We start from the raw sequence: 11,176 nt of genomic DNA on the forward strand, positions 1-11,176 counted from the left end.
GCGAGTTATAGTTAGATGAACTAACTATAACGGGGAAATTTCATTGGTTTTTTACGAGTGAAATGTCCAGCTAACTATAACATGTGTGAAACCTTTGGTTTTTTCATTTAATTTCTAAGGTTTTTTAAATGCTAATTCCTAACTATAACGTGTGTGAAACCTTTGGTTTTTTCATTGAATTTCTAAGGTTTTTTAAATGCTAATTCCTAACTATAACGTGTGTGAAACCTATGGTTTTTTCAGTGAATATATATATATATATATATATATGATCAACAAATCGCCCTGAAGCAGCGAGAGGGCACACAACAACATTCCGCCCTCCGGCTCTGAAAAATGCAGTCTGCCATTTCATTCCATATAGCATTCAATTGCCGACGCGTTTCGAGGCCATGAGCCTCTTCTTCCTGGGCTGCCAAGAACTGCACAGCTGAATCAAATTCATGTTACTGACTTTTATTCACTATAATACCTCCCTCAACGGGCGTGTGCTCAGTGCAGCGTCCCTTGATGCATTCTGGGGCATGAGGTCTCCAATGCGATAATTAATAACAACTTTCATTAAGTTCAATAGTGCAGTTCCAATTATAGTTTACTTTTCCTTTAGTAGGTCATGGATAAAAATGCAGACTTGGGTGCCGATTCCGATCCTGTAAAAATTTTCCCCGTATGAATCGTATCCGGATATTTTTCCGTACGAATCGTACAAGTAGCGTACAAACTGCCAAGTACGATTCGTATGGGAAAAAGTCCATACGAATCGCATTGGGAAAATTTCCCCACACGTCCTCGGGTCGGAAAATGTGTCCGACACATCCCCGGACGATTTAACGTACGAATCGGAAAAATGAAGTCCGACCGCGCAAGTACGATCCATCCACTCCTTCCGATTTTACAACCGTAGGGAAAAAACACCGTACGGACCGAACTCCTATAGCAACCATGGAGACATGTGCCCGCATACGCGCCGAACACCCCACCCCAGACCCCATATGTACGCGCAGAACACCCCCCCAGCCCTCGTATGTACGTGCCGAACACCCCCCAGCCCCGTATGTACGCACCAAACGCCCCCCTGGCCGCGGATGTACGCGCCGAACCCCCACCAGTGTATGTACGGAGCGTACCCCCACCTGTGTATGTATGGAGCGTACCAACACCCGTGTATGTACGAAGCGTACCCCCACCCTTGTATGTATGGAGCGAACCCCCACCCGTGTATGAATGGAGCGAACCCCCACCCGTGTATGTACGGAGCGTACCCCCACCCGTGTATGAATGGAGCGTACCCACACCCCACCAGTGTATGTACGGAGTGTACCCCCACCTGTGTATGTATGGAGTGTACCAACACCCCACCAGTGTATGTACGGAGCGTACCCCCACCCGTGTATGTATGGAGCATACCCCCACCCATGTATGTACGGAGCGAACCCCCACCCGTGTATGAATGGAGCATACCCACACCTGTGTATGTACGGAGCGTACCCCCACCCGTGTACATATGGAGCGTACCCACACCCATGTATGTACGGAGCGTACCCCCACCCATGTATGCATGGAGCGTACCAACACCCCACCAGTGTATGTACGGAGCGTACACCCACCCGTGTATGCATGGAGCGTACCCCCACCCGTGTATGTACGGAGCGTACACCCAGCCCCCCCTGTATGTACGGTGCGAAACACCACCACCGATGGACGGTGCGGACCAACACCCTGCCCATGTCTGTACGCACCCTACCCCAGGCCCCTATACCAGCACCCTCACCCAACATCGCGCATGTACGAGTCGTACTAAGCCATAGCAAAGGACAGCACTGTACAACAACATGGCCCATGTACGCACCGTACAGACGCCAAAAACACTCGTACTGAACCAGGACAAAGCAAAACAACACAAGGAGAGTTAATTCGATTCGCACAACACCACAAAACATGTCCAACAAGCCCAAATACATCCTATACACTGACCTGCAACTGGCAAACAGCTAAACAGAGGCCCAAAACACAACCACTCCTTATAACACACCCACCTAAAGTTCAAACACAGCCACACCCACAAATGGACCAATAAAAAGGCCCAACACACACAGAGGGGAGAGGTGTGGCTCACTGGTTAGAGGTGGCAGATCCGTAAGCAGAGAATCGGCCAGGGACCAGGGTTCAATTCCCGACGCGGCAGGGTCGTGGACCAGGGTCAAAACGAACTCGATAATTCTCGCCTCGGTACCTATTCTAACCAGGAACACACTCGGCAACTCTGGCATTAAGCTTGCCTCATCTCTACAACGGCCCCCCACAGACGCCGGGGATGCCTGGTTTCACCTTGGAGATACCCAGAAAGGGACCATCTCACAGGGATAGTCAGGACGGGTTCCCCAGCGGTCTATAGCGCCGGGACACTTCCGAGTAGCTGTGCGCTGAATAAAAATGAAACTAACATAACATAACATAACAAACCATGATCCTTTGCAACAGATCCACTACTGCCAGACCACAGAGACAACGCACTGCACCATACTACATCCATCAATACACCTTACACTTGCACTCCTTCACACAACCACCATCACAAACACCCCCTCATCACATTCACACACACACACCTTCACAACCACTCACACACCCACAACCATCCACACCCACACCCCCCCAACCATCCACACCCACACCCCACACCATGCCCACTAACAAGAATCCAAAGTTCACAAAGGATGAGCTGGAGGTCCTTGTCAACTAAATCGTCAGAGTCGAGCCACAGCTCTTTGGAACATTGGTCAGACGGACCAGCATATCCGAAAAATCAGCCATGTGGCAGAGGACTGTCAATTCTGTGAATGCTGTTGGGGCCACCAGAAGGACCAGGCATGAGTGCCAAGCCAGGTGGTACGATCTGCGGAGGACGGTCCGCCGCAAAATGACAGACGATCACAACCAGGGGAACATCACTGGAAGAGGGCCGCCCCGCAGACGGGTACAGTACCATCCCTGGGAGGAGAAGGTGATGGCCACGCTGCCGCTGGTGGGAGTAGACGGAGTAGAAGGAGTCCCAGACCCTGGTGAGTACACAAACAACTCACCTCACATGGGGGGAACGCCATACACAACCAAAATCCCAATCATGCACGCAACCCCCCCCAAAGCCAGCACCGGACACAACCACACTCCAAAAACACACACATGCCACTAGCGCCTCCATGCCCCATGCACCAAGCAAGGCCATGCCAAGTCACAGGCCACACAAAACACCAACACAAGACAGGATGTCCCCGATGCCTGGAGGGTGGGCCTCAAAACTAACATTGAGCAACTCTGAAGCACACAACAATGCCCTCAGCCCATATGGCCTAGGGCACAGCCATACAAACAGTGTGTCCCCACACAGTACTGTGTTGCCTGCAAATGGTGGCCGCGTTGCAGGATGACATGGGTATGAAGCGGTACAAAAGGGGGTGGTGATGGAAGGTGGTCCAGGGAAGACATGGCTTGGCAGTTCGGACTGGACTGTTCCCATGAGGCACAGGGTCAGACTGATCTGCATATTGCCATGTCTGAACTGGGGTGGCAGAGTGGGCTAAAGAACGGTGATGGATTAAACCCAGATCAGATGACTGGGGGTGAGTGCTTGCAATGTTCAACACTCCGTCCATCACTGCCTTTGGTTTTTGCTTTGTTTGCCGTAAGTTGGCAGGGTATGCTCAGACGCGAGTCCCTTGCTCACTTTGCCACTGGATTCAAGCAAGCCTGGCTGAAGACGGCTGAAATGCCAGAAACCGGTCCTAGGAAGCTTGTTTCTGGTCCAGGGAAGACATGGCTTGGCAATTCGGACTGGACTGTTCCCATGAGGCACAGGGTCAGACTGATTTGCATATGGCCATGTCTGAACTGGGGTGGCAGAGTGGGCTAAAGAACGGTGATGGATTAAACCCAGATCAGATGACTGGGGGTGAGTGCTTGCAATGTTCAACACTCCGTCCATCACTGCCTTTGGTTTTTGACATGGGTATGAAGGCACAATTTGCACATAACAGCAGCTAATGAAGACGCATCACTCTGAAAGAGTGTCAGCACACAGCGCCACAGCAGCAGCGCAGACTCAGACACTCCGCCCAATGGGTGCCCGGAGATTAGAAACAAACCCACATGAACAAGCCAATGGCCTTTGAAAGACCTGCAAACTGTGTGTGCCCAGGAAGCTGGGCTGAGGTGACAGAGGGTGACACACAGAGGGAGGGAGAGGGGGAGAGAGAGGGAGGGAGACAGAGGGGGACACAGGGAGACTGACAGAGGGAGGGAGGAGGGTGACAGAGGGAGGGAGAAAGGGAGACAGAGGGAGACGGACAGAGGGAGGAGGCTGACAGAGGGAGGGAGAAAGGGAGACAGAGGGAGACGGACAGAGGGAGGAGGCTGACAGAGGGAGTGAGAAAGGTGGACAGAGGGAGACGGACAAAGAGAGGAGGCTGACAGAGGGAGGGAGAAAGGGAGACAGAGGGAGACGGACAGAGGGAGGAGGCTGACAGAGGGAGGGAGAAAGGGAGACAGAGGGAGACGGACAGAGGGAGGAGGTTGACAGAGGGAGGGAGAAAAGGAGACAGAGGGAAACGGACAGAGGGAGGAGGCTGACAGTGGGAGGGAGAAAGGGAGACAGAGGGAGACGGACAGAGGGAGGAGGCTGACAGAGGGAGAGAGAAAGGGAGACAGAGGGAGACGGACAGAGGGAGGAGGCTGACAGAGGGAGGGAGAAAGGGAGACAGAGGGAGACGGACAGAGGGAGGAGGCTGACAGAGGGAGGGAGAAAGGGAGACAGAGGGAGACGGACAGAGGGAGGAGGCTGACAGAGGGAGGGAGAAAGGGAGACAGAGGGAGACCAAATCACCCTTGGGTGGTGTGGCCATGTCCGCTCGTCAGCAGGTGGACTGTGTGCATGTAGACGAGGTTTGGCAGTGCGTTAACCCCCCCTTTTTCCTTTGATAAACACTGGGCCATGTGTCAATCTGTGCACGAGTACATCCGTGCTGCAGGCACAAACCTAACCTTACACCCAGTATACCCACCCACTGTGTTTGTTAGAACCCTGTCACAAATGTTTAAGTTACCTACCTGCATTCTCAAATAGCATGGAAAAAACACCATTTGCCCACGTACAGTGCAACACGTAAGGCGGCTCTGCATGGCTTGCTACGCCCGCTCACTACACTGCTGACTGCGTTCCAAAAAGATGCATCAACTAAGATTGTGTCACACATAGGTAAAGTGTCGAAAGCTGTGGCCCCACCCCTCCTATGTCTGGCCATGTACGCTCGGGACATACACGGGTGGGGGTACGCTCTGAACATACCCATACCCACGCTCTGCAGGCCTGGGTACGGCCCGTACCCATGCCTTTGGAACGTGGGTACAGTGCGTACCCCCATTGTTGGGGTTGCCGTAGGGGTCCGCATCATACCCAGGCCTTCTGAGCGTGGGTACGGGTCGTAGCACGCGTACCCCTACGTCACTCCAACAATGGCGGTACGGCCTGTACCCACGCTCTTCAGGCCTGGGTACGGTGCGGACCCCAATGGAGTGCCGTAGGGGTAGGCACCGTACCCAGGCCTTCAGGGCATGGGTACGGGTCGTACCACGCATACCCCTACATCACCCCAACAATGCTGGTATGGCCCGTACCCAGGCCTTTAGAACGTGGGTACGGCCAGTACCGCCATTGTTGGGGTGACGTAGGGGTGGGCGTGGCACGACCCGTACCCACGCTCTTAAGGCGTGGGTTCGGTACGTACCAGAATTGCTGTGTTGCCGGTTCGCGTCAACATCCACTTCCGTTGTGGTGGACGCATGCGTTGCTGGACACGCCCCCACCCCCTCATAGTGACCAGGCCCTGAAGGTCAGGTATGTCCAGGGCATGTATGATTTGTGACTTGGGTGGGGGTTATGTGTCCTGCCCCTGCCCCCCCCTTTGCCCCTGCGTGTTGTTCTGACCTTCTGCGGAGTCTGCGTTGGTTCCTGTAGAGCAGGTGGACTGCTATGAGGGCTGGGATGACACGTAGGTTCGGGTCCATGGCTGTCCGTCACGTACAGGTGCTCCTTGTGCGCGTCGTCCTGACTTCCTGGCAGTTTTTGGCAGCCGGAAAATATAATCCGTGCGGGGTGACGTCGGTACGGATCGTACTTCCTGGTTCGTGAAACGCAGCCTGAATGCATCCCGACGTCACGTCGGCGCTTTCCCGGATCACATTTGTATGTATATTTTTGTCGGTCGGTGTTTTGTACGATTCGTACGGAAATAGTGTTTCCATACGAATCGTACTTGCATTTTTCTAATGTTTTTTGACCGGGTACGAGTCGGACGGAGAAAACGCTCCGACCGACGGTTCGTACCCGGTTTTTCCAGGATCGGAATAGGCCCCTTGATGTGCATGTCGAAAGTTACGCTCATATTGTCCCAAACAGTTTGGAAACCCAGCCTCTCCCAGCCGGTGATACGATTCCTCACCGGCTGACAGTGGTGCTCCTCTCCGCGGCGGGGCAGCTGCGTGTAAATATGATCAACAAATCGCCCTGAAGCAGCGAGAGGGCACACAACAACATTCCGCCCTCCGTCTCTGAAAAATGCCATTTCATTCCATATAGCATTCAAATGCCGACGCGTTTCGAGGCCAGGAGCCTCTTCTTCCTGGGCTGTCAAGAACTGCACAGCTGCACAGCTGAATCGCATTCATGTTACTGACTTTTATTCACTACAATACCTCCCTCAAGGGGCGTGTGCTCAGTGCAGCGTCCCTGATGCATTCTGGGGCATGAGGTCTCCAATGCGATAATTAATAACAACTTTCAGTAAGTTCAATAGTGCAGTTCCAATTATGGCGTACTTTTCCTTTAGTAGGTCATGGATAAAAATGCAGACTTGATGTGCATGTCGAAAGTTGAGCTGATATTGTCCCAAACAGTTTGGAAACCCAGACTCTCCCAGCCGGTGATACGATTCCTCTCCAGCTGACGGTGGTGCTCCTCTCCGCGGCGCGGCAGTCTCATGTAAATATGACCAAAAAATCGCCCTGAAGCAGCAAGAGGGCACACAACAACATTCCGCCCTCCGGCTCTGAAAAATGCAGTCTGCCCTTTCATTTAATTTAATTCCATATAGCATTCAATTGCCAACGTGTTTCGAGGCCATTAGCCTCTTTTTCCCGGGCTACCAAGAACTGCACAGCTGAATCGGTGATTCAAAGAGAGGCTGCATGGTTGGAACTGCTCTTACCTGTTTTGCGGCACAACAATTGTGGTAAATTAAAACTTGCTTTTCATTCTGGGGCCTACTGGAGGAAAAATATTATGCTTTAAATATTGAATGTGCAATCAGAGCTTACTAAAAGGACAATATTTGCTCTGACAGAGACTACAAAGTCCAGCATGCAAGAAATGGAAAAGCGTACTCAGCGTGACCCACTCGGTGTCAAGCATGCAGTTAATTAAAGTGATCAGAGCTTTCTGCGAGACATTCAATGCTGCCTATGAGGAAGAAGCGCAAGCCTCGAAACGCGTCAGGCTAATGGATTTGTCACGTCGGAATGAAAATGCAAGTTTCCGTGAGAGAATAAACCATCTGGTTTAAAATTGTTGTTGTGTTCGTCCTTAAGTTTTCGGGCATTTGTTGGAACACTAATTGACACAGCTGCCCTGCTGTGGAGGACAGCACCATCTCGGTGATTCAAAGAGAGGCTGTATGGTTGGAACTGCTCTTACCTGTTTTGCGGCACAACAATTGTGGTAAATTAAAACTTGCTTTTCATTCTGGGGCCTACTGGAGGAAAAATATTGTGCTTTAAATATTGAATGTGCAAACAGAGCTTACTAAAAGGATGATATTTGCTCTGACAGAGACTACAAAGTCCAGCATGCAAGAAATGGAAAAGCGCACTCAGCGTGACCCACTCGGGGTCAAGCATGCAGTTAATTAAAGTGATCAGAGCTTTCTGCGAGACATTCAATGCTGCCTATGAGGAAGAGGCGCAAGCCTCGAAACGCGTCAGGCTAATGGATATGTCACGTCGGAATGAAAATGCAAGTTTCCGTGAGAGAATAAACCATCTAGTTTAAAGTTGTTGTTGTGTGCGTCCTTAAGCTTTTGGGCATTTGTTGGAACATATATATATATATATATATATATATATTAAATCCACAAACGGGGTCATTCCAGGATTGAGTCAATAGTCAGGTGGTGCGTAAAGCCGGTATGCCTTACCCGGCTATCACAGTCTCGCTTATCCTCAATATACACGCACTCTCAAAGTAATAGTGCTACAAAGAAAACTCTTTATTGCTCGCTACGCGTTTCGACAACTTAATGTCTAGATCACACAAATGGAATGGTAAAAAAGCGTGCATATGTAAACAATAGAAAAGGAAAAAGGACTACATTAATTTCATTTCGAAACTTGTCCCACCATTTCGGCCATCTTGTAACATTTAAATAACGTTTTTGAATGTAAGCACATTACAGTCATATTGTCTTTGATTAAGAAACTTCCATCAAATACAAGCTTGTTTATATTACATAAAATATGTAAAATAAATACCGTGTAATACATAACGAACTAGTGGCTACAGCATCGATGTTTAAAGTGCAGGTGATCATATAGTGAATTCATTTTTAAACAATCTTTTAACAGAATTTTCAATTGCATTTGCATAAGAACTCCATTATGTTCAACTAATATTCCATAGTTCTTATTTAGAGCAAAACTGTTTTTCATCGCACTAGTGGCTTAATCACAGCATTTAAAATAAATTTAATAATTCAAAGTTGACATTTAAACTTGTCCAAATAATATTGGGTTACAATTCTATTTAGTATATATGTGTTCTTAGGTTGCTTCCATAGAAATTCGAATAAACTTATATGGTTCCCAATATTTATGGTCAACCTCCGCAAAAATTGTTTTTACTACACTTAACAATCGAAGATAAAAGGGCCTACATAAGTACAGGTACTAGCGACAAGAATACTGAAATTAGACAAGTGCTTGCTCATAATAGTCCACATCCAAAACTTTATAAAAATAATAAAGTGAAAAGTGATCAAAATCCCCAATTATTTAACATGAGAAAGAAGGTTAAAAAATCTCTTATCTTGTTTTCAATGTGTTTCCGAGCCCGGGGAAGAAAAGGGTAGGGTACCCGTGCAGTGACCATACAATACGGTGGGTCCCTTCCTTTCTTCCTGTGAGAGTAAAAAAAGATAAAAAAGAATAAATTCTCTTTTCATAAGAGAATATTTTTGAATTCATAATCAAAGCATAAAAACAGTAAAGTGCACATAGTTTAGTTTACATAACAGATTCACAATACGAATTTTATTCCTAATGTAGATGTGTTGCTAATTCATTATCTATGTTGTGGCCACCAGGGAATTTAGTTTCCAACTCAAGTACCCATTTGGATTCTTTCTTTCTGAGAGCTAATTCCCTATTATCACCTCTGTTGCCAAGAATGACTTGTCCAATTGCATAAAAGCGCAGCAAAGAGCTATTGGAATGATGGTATCTTTCAAAATGTCTGGCAATAGGATAATGTATATTAACGTTTGTGATTGCTCTAAGATGTTCCATTACTCTTTTTTTGACCATACATGTGGTACTTCCCATATATCTGAGTTTACAGGGACATTCTAGAACATACACTATATAGGTGCTGCTGCTGGTAAGAAACTGATGTATTCTCCATTTTTGTACCCATCCTGGAATACTAAATTCTTTAACTTACTGGCTGAATTTACATGATCTACAGTGTCCACACGGAAAAAAGCCTTTGAGATCGTGAAAACTATTTTTCTTTGTTTCTCTAATATCACCTTTGACAAGGATATCTCTAAAACTTCTCCCTTTTCTGTAAGTAAAGGTCTCTCCCCTACTTCTGAACCTACAATGTGATCGGTCTGGAGAATATTCCAATTGTCAGACAAGATTTTTTGTATTTTCTTAGAGTGACTATTGAAAGTTGTTATCACTCTCGTGACAGGTTTAGTTGTATCTTATTCTTCTGTCTGGTCCAAAGATTCTTCTCTGCTAACTTTGGCAACCTTCTCTAATGCTTTATTCAGCACCCATTCAGAGTAGCCACGTTCTCTGAATCTTTTAAGTAATATTTCCTGTTCTTGCATGTATTTGTCGATGTTACTACAATTTCTCCTTGCCTCTGGATATTCACTGAGGGCATGGAGAAGGCTATTACCAGCTGTCTCTTTTCGGTATAGGCCAGTGACAATTTTGCCTTCCACAACTTCAATTTGAATGTCAAGGAATTGTACACAAATGTTACTGATTTTATGAGTTAAAACAATGTTATACTTATTGTTGTTAAGTTTGTCGATAAATCTTAAGGCTTCTGATTCACTTCCTTTCCATACTATCAGTAAATCGTAGGTAAATCTGAGCCATATAGCTACCGACTTAAAATCGTCGGCCATATTTGTGTCAGAACAGATTTCTTCTTCCCACTTACCTAGGAAGAGGTTGGCAAAGCTCAGCGCGAAGCACGTACCCATCGCCGGGCCTCGCACCTGCTTGTACAATACCCCATCAAAAACAAAAATGTTATTTTTGAGGCATAGTGATATCATGGGTGTTAACATATGTGTATGTTCCAAATACATGATGTTTCTCGAGTTTAAAAAGTGTAAACATGCTTCAATACCCTGGGCGTGATCAATGATGGTATAAAGTGTATTCACGTCCAGGGTAATAAGTGAATATTCCTCTTCCCAGACAAAGCCTTCAATTTTGTTAAGAAAATCCTTTGTATCCTTAACATATGATGGAAGTTCAGTAACATATTCTTTTAGAAATTGATCAACATATTTGGAAATATTTTCCAGTGCATTCCCTACTGAAGATACTATTGGCCTCCCTGGAGGAATAGTGGGGTGTGTATGAATCTTAGGTAAGAGATACAACACTGGTAACTTTGGATAATCTCTCTTAAGAAAACAATATTCATGCCAGGTAATAATGCCTAGTTCTTGCCATTCTGAAAGCTTTTCCCAATCAGTGGTTATACTAGTGTTGTAGTCAGTTGTATCACAGATGCAATAAAATCTAGCATTGTTTAGTTGTTTTTTTGCCTCTTCTATATACAATTGTTTGTCCCACAACACTATATTACCTCCCTTGTCGGAGG

The sequence above is a fragment of the Triturus cristatus genome, chromosome 5_1 (genome assembly GCF_964204655.1).
Source record: "Triturus cristatus chromosome 5_1, aTriCri1.1, whole genome shotgun sequence".
In the NCBI taxonomy this organism is placed as follows: Eukaryota; Metazoa; Chordata; class Amphibia; order Caudata; family Salamandridae; genus Triturus; species Triturus cristatus.